Here is a 24000-nt window from a genome sequence, read left to right as displayed (position 1 = left end):
AATGAGGAACATTATAATTGGTCGGCGGGGAGTGGGCACCTCCATCAGGACAAAGTTGCCCATCCCCAAACCGGCCATTGGTAATGGCATTATGAAGTAGATTGGTAAAATGGAACACCAAACCTTCGGTGGCAGAGGTGATTAGTTATCTCACATCTTTTAATGAATGTTAGCATTAGTATTTGGGACCAGGATTGGATGTCTCGGAGCCTCTTGACCACCATCGCCCTTCAGGTATATTTTGTCGTCATTCTTTTCCCTCTGTAATTAGTAATACATATCCTTCCCCATTGTCTTTTCTCAACCCCCCACCTCCCCCCTCCCCCCATCCACCTGCCGCATGTTCCATGGGAACATAGCATTCCATGTTCCGCCAGTGAACGTGGTGTGTCCACGGTGCGACCTCCGTGTTTACGGGTGTTACCTTGTTTCATAACACTGTCTAGACTCTAGTAGATGACTATTACATTGCAATACTGCGTACATGTACGAGCCGGAGTCACCTCTGACCTGGATGTGCTTCGTGTGCAACATGGCTCGCTCAAATCGACACCAGCTTCGTGTCCTTTGACATAAGTGTTTGAAACATGGTGACAGAAGTGGCTTGATGCAAGTTACTCCTGCAATTCAAGAACGGATACCTTCAAGCACCACTGCGCATGCAAAAGTGAGTAAATAACTGAAGAAAGACTGTGATCTGCTGCTGAAGCACCATGGGTACAGGGCTTGACCAACATGGCTGCCAACATTCCACCCCCAGACACGATGAAAATGATTGGAGACTGGAGCTCCAAGAGGTAGTTGGGGCAATTTTGGAGCTGAAATTGAGGATTATTTACAAGCAACCGGACTGAATGAGAAGCCAGAAGTACAAGCGGCAACTTTGAGAAGGGTGATGGGCAGCGAATGTTGTCATGTTTATAAGCACAACTTGAATCTCACAGCCGAGTAGGACAAAGACGTGACCGTTATACCAATTGCATGAGAGACATACTTGAAGTCGGCGAGAAACGTGATGTTTGAACAATACGTGTTCAGCAGCTGTAAGGAAGAAGATGGCGAATCAATTGATAATTTTCTTACCTGCATAAGAGAGAAAGCTACAACTTGTGAAAATGGCTTGTTGAAAGACGAGCTGGTTGGAGACAAAATGGTTTTTGCTGTTGCTAATGACAGGATATGCCGTCACCTCCTGATGGAATGTGATTTGCTTCTAAACGTGGCCATAAAGATTTGCCGGGCGGCGGAGCTCGCGGACATGTGGATGAAAACAATGGATCAGGAAAGGCCATTGATCGACAGTGTTAATGCCACATCGAGACAACAGTACAGCAGGACCGGCTCTCCAAAAGCAACAAAGCAAAACAACCACCCTCCCAGCATGTTGACGGACAACCGCATCACATGTAAATACTGTGGTAATTCACGCAAACGAGGAAAAGAGCACTGTCCAACCTATGGTAAGGCATGCAGATCGTGTGGCACAGCTAACCACTTTGCAAAAGTATGTTTTAAAAGTATGAGAAGGCCTGCACCGGGGCAGCTACACAGGGTGAAGAATACTGCTTCTGATGAGGAAGACTATAACAGTGGCAATGTCAGTTACACAAGTGAGTGCATCGGTGCTGTGATGCCGAGAAGGAAAAAAAAACGTCCAAGTTACAGCAATGCCAGCTTGACTCTGAGGCAACAAGCGATTATATTGAGCTGAAAAGACCAGATGAATCTCGCACCTAATGTCCGACTCTTACCAAGTGACATGACATTGAAGTTGTGTTCAGGCAAGCTGATGAAGTCACTCGGACTTTTAAAAACAGATTGTGTAATACGTGGACGGGCACACGAGCTTGAGTTTGCAATTGTGGAGGCCAGTCAGAAACACCTGATGTCAGGCTCCACATGTGAGCGCTTGGGACTGATGCACTTCACTGGCCCTGCTTCACTGCACAAAATGGAGCACCAGCAGACTGGCCCTTTGACCAAACAGCTGCGGATAAGAATGTACAATGATGTCTTCATTGGGCCAATAGAGTCAGTTCGAGGAGAAGTACATTTTGAGCTGGACGCCAGTATCTGTCCAGTCCAGTGTGTCCCACGCATTGTCTCCATGGCCATCAAGTCTACCGTGAAGGCACAGTTTGACAGACGAAGCAGATGGTCACATTGCCCCTGTGACTGAACCAACAGACTGGATAAGTAACATGGTCATAATGAAAAAAACCTGAGAAGCTGAGGATTTGCATAGATCCAAAGTTTCTTAACCAGGCACTGTGAAGATCTCACTACATCATGCCAACACTCAAAGATATGTTGGATAAACTATAAAAGGCATGGGTGTCTACATTAGTAGACATCTGCGACACCTTTTTGCAATGCAAGTGAGACGAGGAGAGCAGTTACATGGCAACATTCTGGACTCCCTGGGGCAGGAAACGGTGGCTCAAAAACTGCCTTTTGAAATCACCGTAACACCAGAGGTGTACCAGCGCAAGCAGCATGAGCTGTTGGCTGCGCTCAGTGGAGAAGAACCTCTTGCAGATGACATCCTCATTGTTTGCTGTGGGGACACAGATGGCAAAGCGGACCGCATCCATGATGCAAAATTACTGGCACTGATGGACCGCTGCAGGCAGATGAAACTCAGACTTGGCCTGAAGAAGCTGCAGTTCAAGGTGACAAAGGTATGTTGCATGGACACATACTTTCTTCAAATGGATTGAAGACTGATCCCAAAAAGGTGACGACCATCTTGGAAATGTCTCACCCAACAGACGTAAAGGCAGTCCAACGTTTCATCGGCATTTGTGACCTGCCTCGTCAAATTCATGCTACGCCTCTCTGAGGTTTGTGTGCTGTTGAGGAGACTGCTGGACAAGGATGCAATGATGGCATTGGCTACCAAAATACAATGCTGTTGTGCAAGAAATAAAGAGTCTGGTCACCACCGTTATTTCTATATTAAGGTAGTTGTACTATCTTGTCTCAAAGCCAGTCACCAAACAAGGTGACTCGAGCCAAAATGGACTTGGATGCTGTCTCATGCAAAGGGACAACCAGTTGCATTTGCGTCAAGGGCGCTAATGCTGATGAAGCAAAACTATGCACAGATCTAAAAAGAATTGCTGAGCATAGTGTTTGGCTGTCATCACTTCCACCACAATATGTATGGCCGAGAAGTGAACACGGCAGAGACCGATCACCAGCCGCTCATTGCAATTTTTAGCAAGCCCTTTAGTCCATGAGCTGGAGGGCCATTTCTGGCCAATTGGTACCATCTTGAGGGACCAAGGTTTGTTGTGATTTTCTGTTAGGTTGATTTATCTGGAACACAAAAATGCATGATGGACGTCTGAGTAGAGTAGCTCAAGCATTTTACACAGCTTTATGTGCAGCAGGGGTATATCCACAAAACACATGGATTTTATCACGTTTATGATTTGGTGGTGTCATTACTCGAATGTAATGCACTTTATTTGAAAGGAAATTTAAATCACATCCAGATCACAAATCATGCATTTTACTTCCAAACTGCAAAATTAATAGGATACTAAGTTTTATAAATTGATCTGACATGGTTTCAAAGATGCTACATGTTCAATTCAATCGCAGAAGAGAACATACATGTTGTGAAGTTCTTGAACAGTTTTGAACAGAATGTGCCACAGAGTTATCTTTAATCCCACAGTGTTGAATAAAGAAAATAGCTGTTCGACATGATCATTAAACAGAAACGGGCAATGACAAATAATTTGAGAGATATGCATTATGGATATCAATTGTCATCGTCCTCATGATCCACGCTGCCGTCCGACTGTTCATCTTGGACCTTAATGTTCACACTCCTGAAGAACACAAGCAGCTGTGCAGCTTCGGCCATTGACCATGCATGTGCATGATGGCAGCCTTCACTCCCGTTTACACTAACAGGATAAAAATTCCAGAACAACATCAGGAGCTGGGGCACCAGACATCCACGCAATGGCAAGTCTACCATCGTCATGCAATGCCCAACCATTACAGTCAAGTGGACTCGGTACACGTGGAGTTACTTCAAGACTGTGGTGCCAAATGGCTGCTTGGTGACATGCTCTGGTAGCATGAAGCTTCAAACAATCCTGACAAGGAGGGAGTTGTCCTGACTGGATATCACCATTCTTGGCACGGAACAACTGAAACCGCATCTCGTTAACTTCTGTGATTTCAGTTTGAGACATGTACAGCTTGCAAGTGAATTCCTCAAGCACATGGAAGAGATCATCCTGTAGTGTCCAGTCTTTCCCTAAGTCACTGAAAGCTGTCTGAAACCTTGGATTGTTGAGGAGTTTGAGTCCTGTCACCTTTCCACGGCCACTGGAAGGGCTTACTGTGTCGCAGACTGTGTAGGAATGCAATCCCAATTAAGCTTCACAGATGATTCTGCCGAGAGCACAAGTAAAGCAAGAATTTTATCCTCAAGTTTCTTCAGTGCAACACTTCTCACGGTTTCATTTGAGCGAAGTTCTAGTGATAGGCTTAGTGGTTCACGAGTCTTGCTTCCCAGGATGTACTTATTTTTCTTGTCACAGAATATGCAGACATCATCCAGGACACGTGAGGATGTTGATTGTAATTCTCGAGCACGTGTAGATGTCCTTGGTTCTGCGTGACTCGGCGTCCTTTGGTTTAGAGAGTTCGGATGATGGAGATGCCTTTGTGCAGATGATGCAGCGTTTCGTGTCAGGGTTTAGTGTGGTCTCTTTGGGTGCAGCCATCGTCTTTTTGCTGCACACTCAGTTGTTAATCAGAAAATACAGGTAATACAATAATTACCTTCACAAATCGCCATTTGCTGAAACTAAAAAATGAATCTTAATGAACGTTCGTCACCCTGTTTCAAAATGAAACTTAAATATTCTTATCTATCTAAACTCTTTGAACTGGAAAAAATAATAATACCCATGATGCTGATCCACGGACACACGGTTGATGACAAAACCTGAAATCGCTTAAGGACAATTGATGTTGTAGTGTCCGAAAAGCAAACTGCGGCGGCGGGATTCATACAGGGGGCCCGATGAACAAAGTTGTCCAACGCTCTACCTGATAAAGTCAAATTTATTAACATACAAATAAATACTTTTTTTTTCAACTTACAATAACCTTCCATATCGAATAAGAAATTGTTCAATGTAATGATTTCATAGCGATGACAAACATTCATAGCTTATGGCCGAAGAGTCGATGCACAAAGCGCTCTTTGCTTAACAAGGGGTTTTAACATGAAAAACGCTGTAACTTGTCCAATAATTATCACAGAAAGCTGCCAGACGTCCTGAAATAATATCAAGATGTCGCTCTATATAGAATAAATAACATTGGCTATATCCATGTACTAGAATGTTATGATTTTTGAACAAGTATACTTTTAATGACTGCTTTTGCCCTCAAATTTGCCTTGCACGATTATTTAGCGAACCATGTTATAGCCTTTCAAGTGCTTACCATTTAACCTATAGTCGCATATTGTATACCAATGGATCGGAAATTATGTCCGCTTTCCAATGGTATTTGGGAATACGCTATATAATGTGGAAGAATAAGGATACGCGGCACAAACTGACCACACAACCTTAAATCTTGTCCGCAAAAGTGCCGTCCGAGCGATAAATGGTCTAAAACAGAGAATTGGAGATAATTAACTTGAGCTACTCTACTGAAAGGTCCATCATGCTGTTTTCTTATCTACATTTGTGTCTTCAATCGGTCATATCACTTTTTTCTGGTCCCTCAAGATGGTACCAATTTCCATCTCAGCTCATGGACTACTTCCTAAGTGCACCCAAGCAGCTCCAGAACATGCTGCTCACACTTGACACTCCAGAACTACAGCCTCAGGGTTGTGCGCAAGCCTGGACAGATGATTTACAACACAGCACCAACATGCTCATCCGGGCAACAGCAGTGGTCAGGACACCCAATGTGGAACACGAGCGACACAGTTTGTAGCATACAGCAAGAGCAGTATGATATGGAGCAGATCAATTGGATAGATTACCTGAACGTCATTGATCGATGGATGCCTGCTTCAGATAATACAGTGCACAGGCTGAGACTAATACCTGCAAACATTAAAAGCTATTGTCTGGGTCGGATGGCCTGACCAGAGAGAGGAGACGTCTATTGCTGGTGGATATTACCAGGTATGTAGAGATAAAATCAATGTGAAGAATGGCATGCTGTTCAAAGGTCAGAGAGTTATCATACCAACGACACTGTGCCCAGAGATGCAGGCGCGAATCCACTCCAGCCTCATTGGAGGGGAAGCATGCTACAGACAAGCATGCAATACTTTATACTGGTCAAACATGCAAGCAGAGATCAAAGACTTTGTCAGTTAATGTTCAGTATGCGATCAATATCCACATAACCCGCATAAGGGAACAATGTTATATGAGTTTCTCTCACATCCCTGGCAGATCATCAGCATGGACTTATTCAAGTACAGGGGTAAAGACTTCCTCCTGATAGTCAATCACTCCTCTGACTTCTGGGAAATTGAGCTGCTCCCAGACCTGTCTGCAGAGATAACAATCAGGCGATGCAAGGTGCAGTTCGCACGTCACGATCAACCAAACCGTGTGATTTCTGGCAATGGGCCTCAATTTGTAGGTGAGCAATTCAGACATTTGCCATCGAATGGGAATTTGAGCATGTCACCTCCTCTCCGTGACACCCAAAAGCCAACGCAAAGTTGAGTCTGCCATCAAAATCGTAAAGAGTCTGTGTAGGAAAGCTACATGTGATGGCAAACCCCATGGAAGGCCATACTCCAGTGAAGGAACACACCAATGGAGGGCATGGATAGCAGCCCAGTATAGCGCTTTGTCAAGAAGGCTGAAGATGCCCTTACCTGTGGCCAACACGTTGCTTTGTGCCTTGTGTCATTCCAGATGTCTTGGAGAAACTGTGTCAAAAAAGCAGATATCCAAGCTCACCTATGATGGGTCAGCCAAAGACTTACCTGAGCTGAATGTTGGTGACTTAACACATGAAACCGCTGCATGGACACTGGACAGTTCACTGGAAAGTAGGAACCTGTGTGCAACAAGTTGCCCACACTCCTATCTCATGGATGTGGCAGGTGCCCTGTATCACTGCAATCACTTGTACCTGAGAGTGGCTGAGTCAGCACCACCTCCCTGTTATGGGCAGCCCTTGGATGGGCGAGCGGAGAGGCGCAGCCTAAGCATCACAAGACTTGATGCGCAATGTGGAGACAAAACTGCCATTGAGCCTGAGGTTTTGCTGTCCTGAGAAAGTTGAGAGTAAGCACATCAGCCAGGAGGATCTGCAGCATACCCTCAACACCAGCTGAGGTCAAAGAGCCTCCCTCACACAGGGGCCTTGTTTCCTCCCGTAGTGAAAGACTGCCAAGACCCCCAAACCGACTCAGTTTGTGAACTGTTACAAGTAACAACAAGGACATTTATTAGTTTGATATGACTTACGGTTGAACTGTTGAGCTCCTGGCATAGCCCGATGTTATAATTTTGCCAGAGGGACATGAGTAACAAAAAAAGCAAAAAAAAAAATTTCAACAAATGAATCAATAAATAATGGCTTTGAATATTCTAAGTATGCTGAAATTGTGCTTACCTTGAGATAACATTTTCCAGTACTTTAATTGTTGTTACCCGTTTACATATTGTTCCAAAAGGGCAGTGGAATAAATTTCATTGTAAGATATCAGTAATGTTAAAAAAGGGAGATGTTATGAGTGTGAGCTTGTTTCATTACACCGCTTAGTTGATGACTATTACATTGCAATACTGTGTACATGTAAGATCTAGTGTCACCTTCGACCTGGGTGTGCTTCCTGTGCAACAGCTTAGTCAAATTAACACCGGCTCCACGTCCTTTGACATAAGTGTCTGCAACACCCCACATGTTCTGTGAATAGGGCGGGTCTGTGCGTGTGACACCAGCACACATTCCGGTGAAATGGTGACAACACGTAGCGACGTCGTCGTCACTGCAGGGGTATGTACGCATCCCTCGAAAGGTAGGGGGAAGCCTCACCCCAGGAGGTCGGAGTGCTTTGGCTATATAAAGCAGCCACACTCAGACACTGCACCAGTAGTGCAACAGGGAGTGAAGTGACAGGGAGAGGGCAGTGAAGCAAGGAGGTTTTGGAGTTGCTGTGGTCATCAGCTGCAATTTGCTGAGCAAAGAACTGCGGAGATTTTGAGAGTCGGAAGGAGTAAATGCCAGCTGGTGCACACCCACACACAGGTGCCAGATCAAGTCGGTGCCCAGAGCAATCCACACGGACGCAGGAGAGGCTCACTGCGCGACCACGCTGTGCCCCTCCATCCCCACACCCAACATCTCAACCAAAACGACCACCAACCTCTACCCCATCCATTCTGTCTATATATTTTTTTTTTGTCTTGCTTGTGTCCTCAAACGAATCATCGTTGTCAGCAGTAGACCAAGTCGTCTTCGCTGGAAGTAAACAGCCCCAAGGAAGCCAGCTGCTCTGACCGGATTCCCCCAGAGATTGAGTAGAGAAGAAACATCAAATAGTTGTCTGTACTGTACGAGTTGAGAGCAAACTCAAGGAAAGTGGTGTATATTGACAAGGTCAAGGTGACATCACAGGCAAAACGGATCCTGAATTGGTTTGAGTTATGGTAAAAATCACGATCATTGTAAAATCCAGAAGTTTAGCGCGACTGAAGCAGTCTTTCACACCGTCCACCCTTGTATACAAATAAGGCAACGTCGAGTCGCAATTTAGGAGCTGGAGGCTTTATTGATCAGTTCATAGCCATTACGGCAGCCTCTTCTTCATCCCGATACATATGCCACGCCCCCTAATGCTACATATCGATACATTGCGTGGTTCTTTGAGTAGTCTGAAGGTGATTTGTGTGCTGCAGTCTTCAAGTATAAAATTCAATTTAAATACAGGGTTAAAGAGGTTTAAAGTCTTATAAATCAATAAGTACCGGGTTTTACCGCCATTTTCTCAAGTGTCTATTACACCATCCGATCTAACATGTTACATTCCTGGGTTCCTGGGGTTAAATTCCCTGTCTGGGCCCATAATTTTTTCCACATACTCTATCGATCAAAAGATTTAGAACACCCCCATTTTTCCAGTTTTTACTGAAATTTAAGCAGTTCAAGTCCAATGAATAACCTGAAATGGTAGAAAGCTAAGCGGTAAACTGCCAGAGGTTAAAAAAAAGAAAAGTTTGGGTTACCAAAAACTGAAAAATCATGTACATTTCACAGTTGTTAAAAAAGGCCCTTTTCAGGGAACAAGTCGTGGGTTCGCAATTGCAGCTGTTCTGCAGCAATGGAAGTAAATTAAGCCTTGAAAGTTGACGCGAACAATTCCTACAGGTGTCCCAACTTTGACGATTAGTGACAAATCCTCTGTCTGTATAAAAGCAGTGTTGGAACAGACTGTGTTGCTCCACCCTCTGAAGCATTATTTGGACAATATTGCACTACAGGAGGTAGTATTTTGTTATCATAATGGTGAGAAAAAGACAATTGACAAAGGAAGACAGACAGATCATTATAACCCTCAAAAGTGGAGGTCTTTCCTTTCGAGAAATTGCAAAGAAGGCAAGGTGTCAGTGAATGCAGTTTCCAAACCATGAAAAGGCACTTGGAAACTAGAGGAAACTCTGACAGGAAGAGGTCTGGAAAACCCAAAGCCACAACACAATGAGAAGACAAGTTTCTGAGAGTCAACGGCTTGCGTGATAGGCGGCTCACAGGACAGCAGCTTCAAGCACAGCTTAACACTGGTCAAAGTAAGGAATCTCAGTTTCAACTGTGAAGAGAAGACTTCGAGCTGCAGGTTTGACAGGTCCAGTGACAGTGAGAGCCATTGTTAAGATGGCGAAATGAGAAAAAGAAGCTTGCCTGAGCCTTGAAGCACTGCCAGTGGACTACTGAAAACTGGAAGAAGGTCTTATGGACCGATTAATCAAAATTTGAAATCTTCGGTTCATCACGCAGGGTTTTTGTATGCCGTCGAGTAGGCGAAAGGATGGTTCCTCAGTGTGTGACACCAACTGTTCAATCTGGAGGAGGAAGCGTGATGATCTGGGGCTCTTTTGCTGGATCCAGAGTTGGCGACTTGCACAGAGTGACTGGCACACTGAACCAAAAGGGCTACCACAGCATTTTGCACTGCCATGCAATACCCTCTGGTCTATGCCTAGTTGGTCAGGGGTTCATCCTACAGCAAGATAACGACCCAAAACATATCTCCAGGCTTTGTCAGAACTACCTTAGAAGAAAAGAACAAGACGGTAGGCTTCAAATCATGGAATGGCCAACACAGTCTCCAGACTTAAACCCCATCGAGCGGGTTTGGAATGAACTGGACAGATGGGTGAAACCAAAGCAACCTACAAATGCAACACATTTGTGGGAACTTCTGAAACAGTGTTGGGAAGAACTTTCTGAACAATATTTGATTTCCATTGTGGAAAGAATGCCACGAGTATGTTTGGCTGTTATATCAGCAAAAGGTGGCTACTTTGTTGAGTCAAAAATTTGATAAAATTTTGATCAACAAAACAATTCCTATGATTTATTTTTAGGTCTGCAATTGTTTATTTGTTCTATACAATAATTTCAGAGTACATTGAAACATTAAATTGCTTAAATTTCAGTAAAAACTGGAAAAATGGGGGTGTTCTAAAACCCTTGACCGGTAGAGTATATTTACGATACCTTTTTTTTTTTTTCCTGAAGCTTTGGTGGAGACAACTTGCTTGCACTCTTTTCCCCATCCTCCATCACATACAAGTACAAGGTCTGCCTCTCTCTTATTCCTTCATGCAAGCTTAGCTTTCGTTAGCTTCTTCAAACTTTCTTTTTCTGCATGCATGATGTGTTCAGTTTTGACAGTTTCTGTTTTAACATCAGCACTTCTAATATACATAGTGGTCCAATTTTTTGAAGAACTGATACGTTTGTTGTTCTAGCAGTCCACGGAATTTTTAACATTTGTCTCCAACAACACTTTTCAAAACCTGTCAGTCTTCTTCCTTTCTTTCTTTTCCTCTGTCGATATCTTACTTTACAACTGGAAATCCCAGAGCATTCACAAGCCTCCAATTGATTTGTTTTGTCACATCTTTGTCTTTCCAAATATTTTTTTTTCTCTTCCATTTCTGACATTGCTGAATATTCTCTCCAACGTTAACCATCTGTTATTTCCTCCTCCACATTCTCCACTCACTTCATTCAGCGAACCCAGGGAGATTAAACTTTCCAGTATTTCCACATGATTGTCTCCTAATCTGAACACATCGATTCAGGGATGTCGCTGGCTACTGACCCACATGGCAAGTGCCCCAAATGTTTTTTTGCTGTGCCCCGAATCTACTTTAACCCGTTGGCTATGATAGTCCACTTTATAACAATTAGCCTATTTTTTCCACATGTGCCACTGTGCTAAATATTTTATTGGGGGAGGGGAATCTGAAGTCTGAGGTTGCCCAGGCCCCAAATATTTTTGGAAGCTTACGATACCTATGCATCGATCTTCGCAGTGAACAAGATTTTTGTCCTTTTTTTCGTTTTAAATAAAGACCAGCATTTTCACTTTCCTTCTGCACTGTTTGCAGCAGTATAATCAATTCCTCTTTATTTTCTGTCAACAGTATAATATCATGAGCATACCTTAGAGCGTTAGGTTATTGATACATCTTCCTCCAATCCTGCCTCCAGCCTCTTCACGAGCCACATTTCTCGAAAACGCTGATTATATAGAAAGATTGCTTGACATCATTAAAACATCATTAAATCATGAAAACTATAAGGGTATTTGGTAGAGCGCATACCTCCACCACATAAAGTTTGATCCATGAGAACATATCAGGCCCAATACATTTTTTGAAATATCATGCGATGCAGTACTATATCTTTTTTGGCCCTTTCTCTCAATGAAGAATCATTTTAAAAATTAAATAAATTTCATATCCAGGTCTGGATTCGGATCTTCACCAAAAATCGAATCAATTGGTTGTGGTCACACACCCACCCTGTCCCCCAAGTTTCATCCGAATCCGTCCACAACTTTTTTGAGATATCCTGCACACAAACAAACAGACAGAGTGGTGAAAACATAACCATTTCCACCTTCATTGGTGGAGGTAAAGATCACCCTTGTTTCCCATTGAGAGTAATTGAGATGAACCATGTTTCAAATTTTTTTCCATGGAGCGGTTTTGGAGATAGAGGTCCAAATTTTTTCCAACATGGCTGCCACACCACGTGACCTGATGTCATAATTATCATTAAAACATTCTATGTGAGTCATCACACCAATTGTGAAAATTTCTTTCAAATAAGATAAGTGATTGTAGAGAAAACAGCGGAAATTAGCATGGACGTACGTAGGGGTGGACAACCCAAAAACATAATGCCTCAAAAAAGTAAAAAATAAAAAAACAAAAATAGTATGGACTTCATCAATAAAATAATAATGACCGTTTTTACAGCCATTTTTCCCTGCTGTGCAGGGGTTTGGCTTTTTGTGAGGCAATGTTTTATGGCCGGATGCCCTTCCTGACGCCAACCCTGGTCGCCTCTTACGACACACATGGATATGGTACACCTATTCTAACCGTGGCATACACCGGGACCAGTACACTGGCACTCATTTCGCCGACCTCGGAAGGATGACAGGCTGAGTCAACCCCCTGGTGTTAATTCAGCAGCCAACGTGGCTTGAACTCAGGACACTGGGATCCCAAGCCACCACCCTAACCACTAAGCCAACACCAGGCTTATATGGACTTCATCAGCAGAGACATAAAAACTGTTGAGAGAATAGAGTGCTGTGCCCATTTTTCTACACTTCAAAATGTTGCCTTTTCGATGGGCATGCACCTTGTGTGAAATTGAGGCTTTCATCTTTCAACACCACATTGACACCTTTTGTTAATTTGGTACATTATTTCGTCTTGCTACTTCGATATAGTTTCTACATCTGTGCATTACACTCTCATGACTTTTAGAGACAGCTTGAACATGATGAACATTCCCTTGGGGTTCATGGCATGACCCCATTTTGTTTCCATCGTTTTTAAGGCTCATGAAAGAGCTGCAATACACACAAATCATCACTTGCATGCAGACAGAAACTGCAGACAATGCAGGACTTGACATCTTACAAACATGGCAATTGAGCTTGGGGAAAATCAAGTCAAGTCAGGTCAGGTATGGGAGCATGTGCCAGAGCAGCACGTCACTGCGTCCACGTTCCGTCTGTCCCCTTGGGGCCTCTGTTTGGCCATCTCCCGGGTAGATGCCTAGCCCATCCCCATCTCCTTGAGATGCTGATCAAGCTGCTACAACCACGAGGCACGTGGTCAGCCCATTGGCCTCCTCCACTCACAAGGCTCCCTTGCTGAGAGAATCTCTTGAGCAGGATCAGCGTCAGGAAAACGAGCCACATGTCCGTGCAGCTGCAGCTGATGCTCACAGATTATGCAGGTAGGAAATCTCATTTGAGTATCTCTCAGCAACTGCTCATTGGACACAAAGTCCGACCAGCGATAGCCAAGGATTCTCTGGAGACACTGGTACTGAAGGAGTTTTGTCTCCATCTCAGATCCCTGGCCAGAGTCCAAGTCTCACATCCATAAAGCAAGACTGAATGCACCATGGACCTGAAGACTCAGACTTTCGTCCTCCCGCACAGGTACCGGCAGCGCCACATCCCATGATCCAGTGAATCCATGACTCCCCAGGCCTGGCCCAGACGTCTGTTTTCCTCTGGATCACAGCCAGCAGAGACATGAATATCACTGCCAAGGAAAATGAATCTCTCCGTGACCTCAGCATCCTCACCATAAACAGGTACAGACAAGATGGCAGCATCCAAGATGTCATTGAAAGCCTGGATCTGAGTTTTGACTCAGGAAACCCGTAATCCCAGCAGCTCCGACTCCTCATTCAGCACCTCGAGGGCCCCCAAAAGGATATCTAAAGTCTCTGCAAAGATGACTGCATCATCTGCGAAATCAAGGTCAAAGATCTTGACATTCCCAAATGGTGCACTGCAACTTGATCTCTCCGATATCCTCCCCATAATCCAGTCAATACAAGTGCTGAAAAGTGTGGGGGCCAGCACACACCTGACAAACTCAAGTAACAACTGTAAACCAGCTGTTCTGGAGAAGATTTTTAAAATTTATTAATTTTCTTTGCAAGATGGCTGACGAACAATGTGACCTATGACATCATAAATTTAGATTCTGCCTCCAATCCTCCAGTGGAATACGTGTGTGAAGTTTCGTGTTAATCGGATGAGGTGTGTTTTTCTATCCAAGATGGCCGCCAAACCATGTGACTTGTGACGTCATAATTTTTACTATGTATGCAGACATGATGGAAGATGATAGTTGCAAATTTTCGCTTCGTTCGGTTATGTGATTTCAGAGAAAACATTATTTAATATTTTCTTGAATCCAACATGGCTGCCAAACCATGTGACCAATCAATAAGAAAATATAAAAAGGCACCAGTTCAGCACTTGCTTGATATGTGTACCAAATTTCGTAAATATATGTTGAGGGGATTTGTAGTTAAGCTCCGGAAACGAAATGTGATGGACGGATGGACGGAACCCATTTCTATATCCCCCGCCAACTTCGTTGGTTGGCGAGGGATAATAAGTCAGAGATGGTACCACCACATCTCACAGCACTCGTAACTTCCTTCCTGGGAAGTAACTGGGGAACTTAACTTCCTGGAATGCATTTGGGTGGCAGCGTTGGCATCTAATGGTGGTGCTTTCTCTCTGCAGTCAACAGGGCACTTTTTGTAAGAAATCTCCCTCCTAATGGGATTTATCTGTGCTCTATCCTCTGAATGCTGAGTGTTAAGCAGCACATATCATTATTTTTAATCTTCGTTATGACTCTGCCAGTGTGAGAGTCAAACCACTAACCAACCAGATGCTCAGCAGACACTATAAGCATAAAACCACAGAGTTTGGTGGAATGCCAATGATCAGGGCATGCAAATGACCCGAATGACATTTTGGCCTCCTCCTTCCCCCAACGCCGAGTACAAATGTCAAGCTTTGTTGAGATTACTCAAACACTGAAGGAACTGGCAAACAAACAAAGAATGCTCCTGCTTAATGGAAGATCAAAGTTTTACAGTCATGGTTGTTAAATGTGTCATCATTTCATCAGTGCAATGACTAATGAACAAAAGGTGTCAATGTCGTGTGCATACTGGAACTATTTTCTCAAGGCCATGATCAATAATAAATGAGCCCACAATTAATTCATTATTGTAGTTTTGGGGATTTTTTTTCAGATTTGTCCCTCTCTCGCATGCTACAGGGTAGAAGTCAGTCTCTTCGTTATTCCTGCATTGCACTGCGGTTCTCTCTGGCTTCATTTTTAACCATGAGCCACGCGATTCCACGCAGCTGGCATGCCGCTCGGCATGTGAATGACTTTCACGAGCTTCCCCAAAACATTGTGAGTGGCTTGCTTTGCAGACGCACATTTGGGCTTTGATAGGGATTGCAGTGTGGGATCTGGGTGGTATTGGGCCGATTGTTCTGGAGTCTTGCGAGCGAGGTGGGGTGCGTGGGGAGAGGAGAAACAGGAGTGAAAAGGTCGAGTTAATTGTAGAGGAATAGGTGATTGACTGGTAGTTTGGAGAGCATGTCGGGTGAAAAAAACTAGTGCCATTGGAGGACAATCAAAATCAGAAGCATGGGATGCAGACATTGAAGTGACTGACATCATTCGCTTGCTCCAGTTTTTTAAATTTTTTTGCATAGGCTTGCAAATTTGTCTTCTGCAGGAACTCATCGAGTAAACGGACTTCTTCCTCATCACACACATTTTTAACCCAATGCAAGCTGTTTGATGTCTTTATTTATTTATCTATGTCTTATTTTTGCTTATCTACTTCCTTAACACACCGAGCTTTTCAATTTTGCCTGGCATCGAAAATATTCGACTCTTGACATGAAGGTGACCAAAGACATCAAAGCATTGCTTGCGTTGCCATATCTGCGGTGCCATCAAAATGTTTGCATTTGATGAAAGGACATTTAATTTTAATGTTTGCTGTCAACACCTGTCCATCGCCTATGTTGCGTTGTGCTCGTGTCGATGTGCCCAAGGCTCGATGCAATAACAAAACGATCAATAGATACATTGAGAATGTTTGAGGAAGTGTTTCGGTTGTTGCAAGATTTATTTAATGTCACCTTTTCTTCTTTTTTATTAAAAAAAAAAATCGAATTGGCATCGGTGGGAAACCAGTGAATGTTTGCATGCAAATCGAGGGTGGTTAGTTCTTATGTTTCTTTATTTATCCGTTTTTGCAGCGATGATGTTGTCATGGGAATGTGTGACGTACATGGGGTCCATCAGCTAGAATGTTATAGCTGGCGTACGGCTCAGCATTATCGGCTCGGCTGTGAGTTGCAGACATACGTGCATTGCATACATTTGTGCTTCACACCTATCCTCGCCACAAAATTGAATGCAACCCATATCAGTGGCCGAGTGGCCCAACCCTTTGTGGAAGAACTTCCTGAGGTTCTCCTTCCTATATATAAATATTTTTTTTTAATTTAAATTCGTTCATTGTGTTTATTCCTTTTCTTGTTGAATATTCAAGAAGCCATTTTTTTATGCAAATTACCTTGTTAAATAAAATTGGCATGTGCATGAATGCCACTGCACTGTTTTGGACCAGGTTAAGACCGAGGACGTTTTGTGGAGACACGAGGCGTGCGTAACCATCGCTTCGTTAAGAGGATTCATCAAAAGACAGCATGTTGTACTTCACCAAAATATTGCATGTCTATCTGTGAATTTCAATGAGGATGTAAAATATAGTAAGTGTGAAACTAGAACGGCCACTCGGTCGAGTCCATACCTCTGCCAGGCTGATTAGTTTACATTTTGCATCCTACTTATTGGCCTGATCTGGATTCGGACCTGAACTAAAATTTCATCGTCTTGTTCTTGTCACCTCACCAACTCATCCACCAAGTTTTTTTTTTTTTTTTAATTGTTTTTTTTTTTGTCTGAATCCATCCATAACTTTTTCAGATATCGTGCTATATATGGTTTTAGCCCCATCACTCAATGGTGAAGAATCACTTTAAAATTCTCAGATCAGGATCTGGATTCAGATCTTCACCAAAATCGAATCATTTCTTCCTTGTAACATACCCAACCTGCCCACCAAGTTTCGTCGAATCCGTCCACAACTTTTTGAGATATCCTGCTATATGCCGTTTTGGACCTGTCTTTCAATGGGGGAAAATCACTGAAAAAATTCTCATGTCCAGATCCACATCTGGATCTTCACCAACATCTAATCCTTTCATCCTTGTCACACACCCAAGCTGTCCACAAAATTTCGACCAAATCCATCCACATCTTTTGGAGATATCATGTTCACAGACAAACAGATAGACAAACAGACAGGGGTGAAAACATAACCTCTGTACACCTTTGGTGGTGGAGGTAAAAAGGGATATATTTTTTTACAACATGTTGTTCCTGCTGTCATTATGGACACTGATATGTCTTCCATATCCACTTATATATGTTTCTATTGCTTCGAGACGTATTTCTATATTTTACTTTATGTGCTCCTTCCCTGTCTTAAAGGGTTTCTTCTGTCATACAATAACAGATTATATCATTGAAAATGCTGTGTTAAGGTCTCATTCTCGCATCTTCAATTCCTTTAAATAAAAAAAGGCTTTTAAAACAGGTGCCTTTATGATTCAACAGACACATTTTTGTTGCAAGTAGATCTATTATTAGCTTTCTAATGGAACCATGTTAATTATTCTATGACAGTAGGAACCGCTACATTAGGTTCTGCTGATTCTTCTTTGCAAGACACGTGCGGACAGACAAACACATCTCCTTTTTGTAATCGGTGAATATATATATATATATATATATATATATATATATATATATATATATATATATATATATATATATATATATATATATATATATATCATTCCATCTGAAATCACCAAATTTAAGAAAATGTTCCCAGTTGACCCCCTCAGATTTACTTTAAACTTTCATAAGATAGTTCCCAGGTATCAAAATGAAGCTGCGTAAAATTTTAGGTCCATAGATGCGGTCAACTCCACCATATTGAGGGTTGAAAATGTGGTTGTGGCCCTATTTTTATGATTGTTGCGAGCATCACAAAATGAATGGCTACTTTTAAACTCCCACAACGTTTTAAATATTAATGCTAGAACCTTGAAATTTTTCAGAGATTATTCTTCTATAACTGCTCTATAAGAAACAAACATAAAACGGAGTATACCTCTATTAATTTTTATGACCTGATCAGTTGAAATCCAGAAAAAAAATGTTGGTTTTGTATGAAGACCCAAATTTGAGAACCCATATATTTTTATTGACCCATCCCAGAAGCTTGAAATTTTTCATGTGATAACTGTATGGTAGTAGTATTCAAATACATGATTACTTTTCTCAATCAGTCATATATAATACAGTCATGATCCCTCAAAAATTGAAATTTTTCATTTTTCCCTGAAATTCAGGTGAGGAATGCAAATATATGACAAGGTATCCCACTTCAAATTGTTCACCATTGGAAAGAGCATATTCAAGTTTACAAAAGTGTCAAATATCAAAGTGGTATATTTTAAAAATATATATTTTCTATTTTTAAAAAAACTGTTGTAAACACAGTCGTGAATACATGAAGTGTGTGCATTGTGTGGGCACCATGGTAATCATGAATGATTAGTTCTATGATTCAAATTAATAATACAAAAATATATCACATACTGCAAAAACAATGTAATAAAACATTTCACGTTAATGATTTGAATAGGTCCTTGATCTGCTTTTCCAAGTCAGGTGCGAGCTTGTACTGCCTCCCGGGTGTCGCTGGGGGAGCATCAATAACTTTCATCACATGGACCAAAGGAACCCAACAAATGTCCTCCCTTGAATGTAACTATATACACTGCTGACATCAGCAGATCAGCCACTATTCCTGAGTTCTATTTTTGGCCTCAGCCAGATGAGTTAAGCTCTTGCTATTTTCAAATGAGAAACAAAGAATTACAAATTCAAATTTCAAAGTATTGTGTTTATGGTATCCTAATAGCAGATGATATGTATACATTTTATATACATGTACTACACATATGTACTCCATGTAAAAGGACTGTTCATTAAAAAGCACACACAACGCGCACAGCACTGGCACAACATCATTTATTCAAATATTTTTTAAAATATTGATAGAAACATTATACCACTTTGATATTTGACACTTTTGTAAACTTGAATATGCTCTTTCCAATGGTGAACAATTTGAAGTGGTATACCTCGTTATATATTTGCAATCCTCACCTGAATTTCGGGGAAAAATGAAAATTTTCAATTTTTGAGGGATCATGACTGTATATTATATGACTGATTAAGAAAAGTAAACATGTATTTGAATACTACGACCATACAGTTATTACCTGAAAAAATTTCAAGCTTCTGAAATGGGTCAATAAAAATATATGGGATCTCAAAGTTGGGTCTTCATACAAAACCAACATTTTTTTTTCTGGATTTCAACTGATCAGATCATAAAAATTAAAAGAGTAATACTCTGTTTTATGTTTGTTTCTTACAGAGCAGTTATAGAAGAATAATCTCTGAAAAATTTCAAGGCTCTAGCATTAATATTTAAAAAGTTGTGGGAGTTTAAAAGTAGCCGTTCATTTTGTGATGCTCACAACGACCATAAAAATAGGGCCACAACCACAGTTTCAACCCTCAATATCTCGGAGTTGACCGCATCTATGGACCGAACAATTTTACGCAGCTTCATTTTGATACCTGGGAACTATTTTATGAAAGTTTAAAGTAAATCTGAAGGGGTCAACTCCAGTGATATGAGGTGGAATGACATATATATTATATATATATATATATATATATATATATATATATATATATATATATATATATATATATATATATATATATATATATATATATATATATATATATATATATATATATATATATATATATATATATATATATGTATATATATATATATATATATATATATATATATATATATATATATATATATATATATATATATATATATATACATATATATATATATATATATATATATATATATATATATATATATATATATATATATATATATATATATACATATATATATATATATATATATATATATATATATATATATATATATATATATATATATATATATATATATATATATATATATATATATATATATATATATATATATATATATATATATATATATATATATATATATACATACATATATATATATACATATATATATATATATATATATATATATATATATATATATATATATATATATATATATATATATATATATATATATATATATATATATATATATATATATATATATATATATATATATATATATATATATATATATATATATATATATATATATATATATATATATACATATATATATATATACACATACACATATATACATATACATATATATATATATATATATATATATATATATATATATATATATACATATATACATATTAGTCCGGGAGCCAACCTGTGTATGAGGCTGTTTTAGGGTTGGACCTTACAGCCTCTGCTATAAAATTTTACACCCCCAGGATGTTTAGATATATGTTTGCAGTTCATGAAAACCAATCTTGGCAATTCATAAGCTCTTGCGAAAAATTTTGGCGGCCGTTTTTGTTTGAGGAAGATTTGAAAAATTTGATAAAACAGCAATTGTCAATAAAATTTCTAAAAAAATTAAAAAATCACATTCATGAAAAATAAATGTGAACTAAATGTAAGAATTCAATCAGTGCATTGTAAAATGACAAAAAAAAATTGCCTTTGTGAAAGTAAACCTCGTAAAAGTACATAATTTTGTGAAAAATGCCTTAAAAATAACGTGTTTTGAAGATGGCCTTTAGAACTTTTCTTATCATAGGCAGATGCTGCATTAGAATACTAATTTCTCTTAATGTGATATGAACATGGTATCCATGGCTAATTAAAACAGCAAATTTGATTGAGTTCTATCAATTTTTAAAGAGAAAATTAACATTTTTGTCAACCAAAGTTACCCCTACCCCAAAATCCTCTTACTCTATTGAACACAGTTCGGTTAAGGTTTGCTGGATCCAGGTTGGGTACTTCACAGTTCACTCTTCCAAAGGAAAATTCAATGGTGTTTGGAGTGACATGGCCCTGGAGCAGACATACAACAATGAAGGGAAGACATCTCTGTTCAAACGCATATCTCAGGCACCAGCTGCTCGAGATAAATATGTGAAAACAGCACCATTTCTCACAGCTGTATCAGAGAACATAAAGTCTATGGCTAATCTAGGCCAACAGGAATCTACTCATCATGGAGAAACACAGAAGCAGGCAACAGAAGAACATATGCATGTTGAGGAGATCAAGAAAGTGATATGCCAGCAGATGATAAACCCATTCCAGTGTAACAACCAAGTGGTTCTGCTCAATAGAGCAACTAGTGAGAAGGCTGCTTCAAAAGACTTGGTCCATGCTCAAGCTAAGGGCATGGAAGCCATTATGAAAGCAGAAGAGGTGGTCTCTATTAAGATTGAACCACTGAAGCTGGTAACTTTCTCCTCACAGAAGAAATCAAAACCATCAAGGAAACAGAGTTTAATCAGGATCTATCAAGATGAGACTGCAACTACACGTGTGCTGTGTTTCTATCGAGATGCCGACCCAGTCACAAGACAGATTGCATTTTCCCATGAGTGGACAGACTATCCATCATCCCTGTTTGAGGTTGATCCACGCTTAGCACAGGGGGTTGTAATGCGCAAAGGCAACGAGTCTGATTTCGTGGCAGTGCTAATTGCTGAAGCTGAGCAGGATGTTGTTTTACAGCTGCCATCATTACCACAGAGTGACCTATACACAGTTTATCTGGTAGACACAATGGCATTTGTAAATAAATACCAAAAAATGGGTGCGAAAACATTTGGTGAACTTCCCCAGCTGTATCTTCGCAAGCTCCTGCAGTTGAAACCTGAAATGTGCAACTGTGTCAACATCATTGGTGATCAGTATGATTTTGATGATAGCCATACTTTGAAGGGTGATGAGCAGCAGAGGAGAAACCAGACAGACCAGGCAAGACAATTCTCACCATCCAAGAGTCTAGAAATTCCGGACTGGAATTTATTCATGAAGAATCCAAGAAATAAAGGAAATCTTCAGAACTTCATTGGCACTTCCCTTTGTGAGAGTCCTGAAGCTATTCCGGATGGAGTGACCATCATTCTTGGTAGTATGATGGAAAACAAAGGTCACACTCTTTCCATCACATCAGCATCAAGTTCAGTTCTGGACTTACCTTGTGAAGAACATGAAGAGGCAGACACAAGGATTATTGCTCATCTTGCGTATTGTGTGGAATATCTTGATCACCATCGAGCTGTTGTGCATGCAACAGATACAGACATAATTATGCTGTGTATATATCACTTCTGCTGCTTGAACACATTGCAAGAACTCTGGATACAACGGCAGAATCAATACCTACCTATTCATGAGCTGGTAGAAGTGTTGAGCAAGAAGTACCAGAAAATCCTCTTGATGTCGCAGCTACACTTCTGTGCACATATGTGTTGTGTGGATGTGACACAGTGAGCTACCCATTCAGAAGGGGAAAAGAAGAGGTCAGGTCAGGTATGGGAGCATGTGCCAGAACAGCGCGTTGCTGCGTCCACTTTCCGCCGGTACTCCAGGGGCCTCCGTCTGGCCATCCCCCAGGCAGATGCCAGGCCCATCCCCATCTCCTTGAGATGATGGTCAACCTGCTGCAACCCATGAGGCACGTGGTCGGCCCACTGGCCTCCCACTCATGAGACTCCCTCGCTGAGAGAATCTGGTGAGCAGGATCAGCGTCAGGAAAACGAGCCACATGTCCATACAGCCGCAGCTGACGCTCACGGACTATGCAGGTAACAAATCTCATCCGAGTCTCTCTCAGCAACCGCTCGTTGGACACAAAATCCGACCAGCGATAGCCAAGGATTCTCCGAAGAGACCTGGTACCAAAGGAATTAAGTCTCCGTCTCAGATCCTTGGTCAAAGTCCAAGTCTCGCACCCATAGAGCAAGACTGGAAGTACCAAGGACCTGAAGACTCAGACTTTCGTCCTCCCGCACAGGTACCGGCAGCGCCACACCCCATGATCCAGTGAATCCATGACTCCCCAGGCCCGACCCAGACGTCTATTGACCTCCGGCTCACAACCTGCGGAGACATGAATATCACTGCCAAGGTAAGTGAATCTCTCCACGACCTCAACATCCTCACCACAAACAGACACAGACAGGACAGCAGCATCCAAGATGTCACCGAAAGCCTGGATCTTAGTTTTGACCCAAGAAATCCGTAATCCCAACGGCTCCGACTCCTCATTCAGCACCTCGAGGGCCCCCAAGAGGATGTCTAAAGTCTCCGCAAAGATGACTGCATCATCTGCAAAATCAAGGTCTGAGATCTTGACATTGCCAAACGATGCACCGCAACTTGATCTCTCCGACATCCTCCCTAGAATCCAGTCCATACAAGTGCTGAAAAGTGTGGGGGCAAGTACACATCCCTGACGAACTCCAGTAACAACTGGAAATAAGTCAGAGATGGTACCACCACACTTCACAGCACTCTCAGTACCAGAGTAGAGTTCAGACATCAGATCGATCAGTTTCGGTGGCACCCCACGAAGACCAAGAATCCTCCAGAGGACATCCCGATTCACTGAATCGAACGCTTTACAGAGATCAACATAGGCTGCAAGCAGCCCCTGCCGAAACTCTCGTCTGCGTTCGGTGAGGACACGAAGTGC

General features: G+C 41.3%; 1 protein-coding gene across 6 annotated transcripts in view; it reads left to right on the top strand.

The window, feature by feature from the left end:
- MSRA (methionine sulfoxide reductase A) overlaps positions 1–24000 on the top strand; it is a 389740-nt gene that overhangs the window by 104869 nt on the left and 260871 nt on the right. The window lies entirely within an intron of this gene.

Source organism: Eptatretus burgeri, chromosome 1 (assembly GCF_056783735.1).
Source record: "Eptatretus burgeri isolate ZD-2024b chromosome 1, Ebu_testis_v1, whole genome shotgun sequence".
NCBI classification, from domain to species: domain Eukaryota; kingdom Metazoa; phylum Chordata; class Myxini; order Myxiniformes; family Myxinidae; genus Eptatretus; species Eptatretus burgeri.
This window is presented reverse-complemented; position numbering and strand designations above follow the sequence as displayed.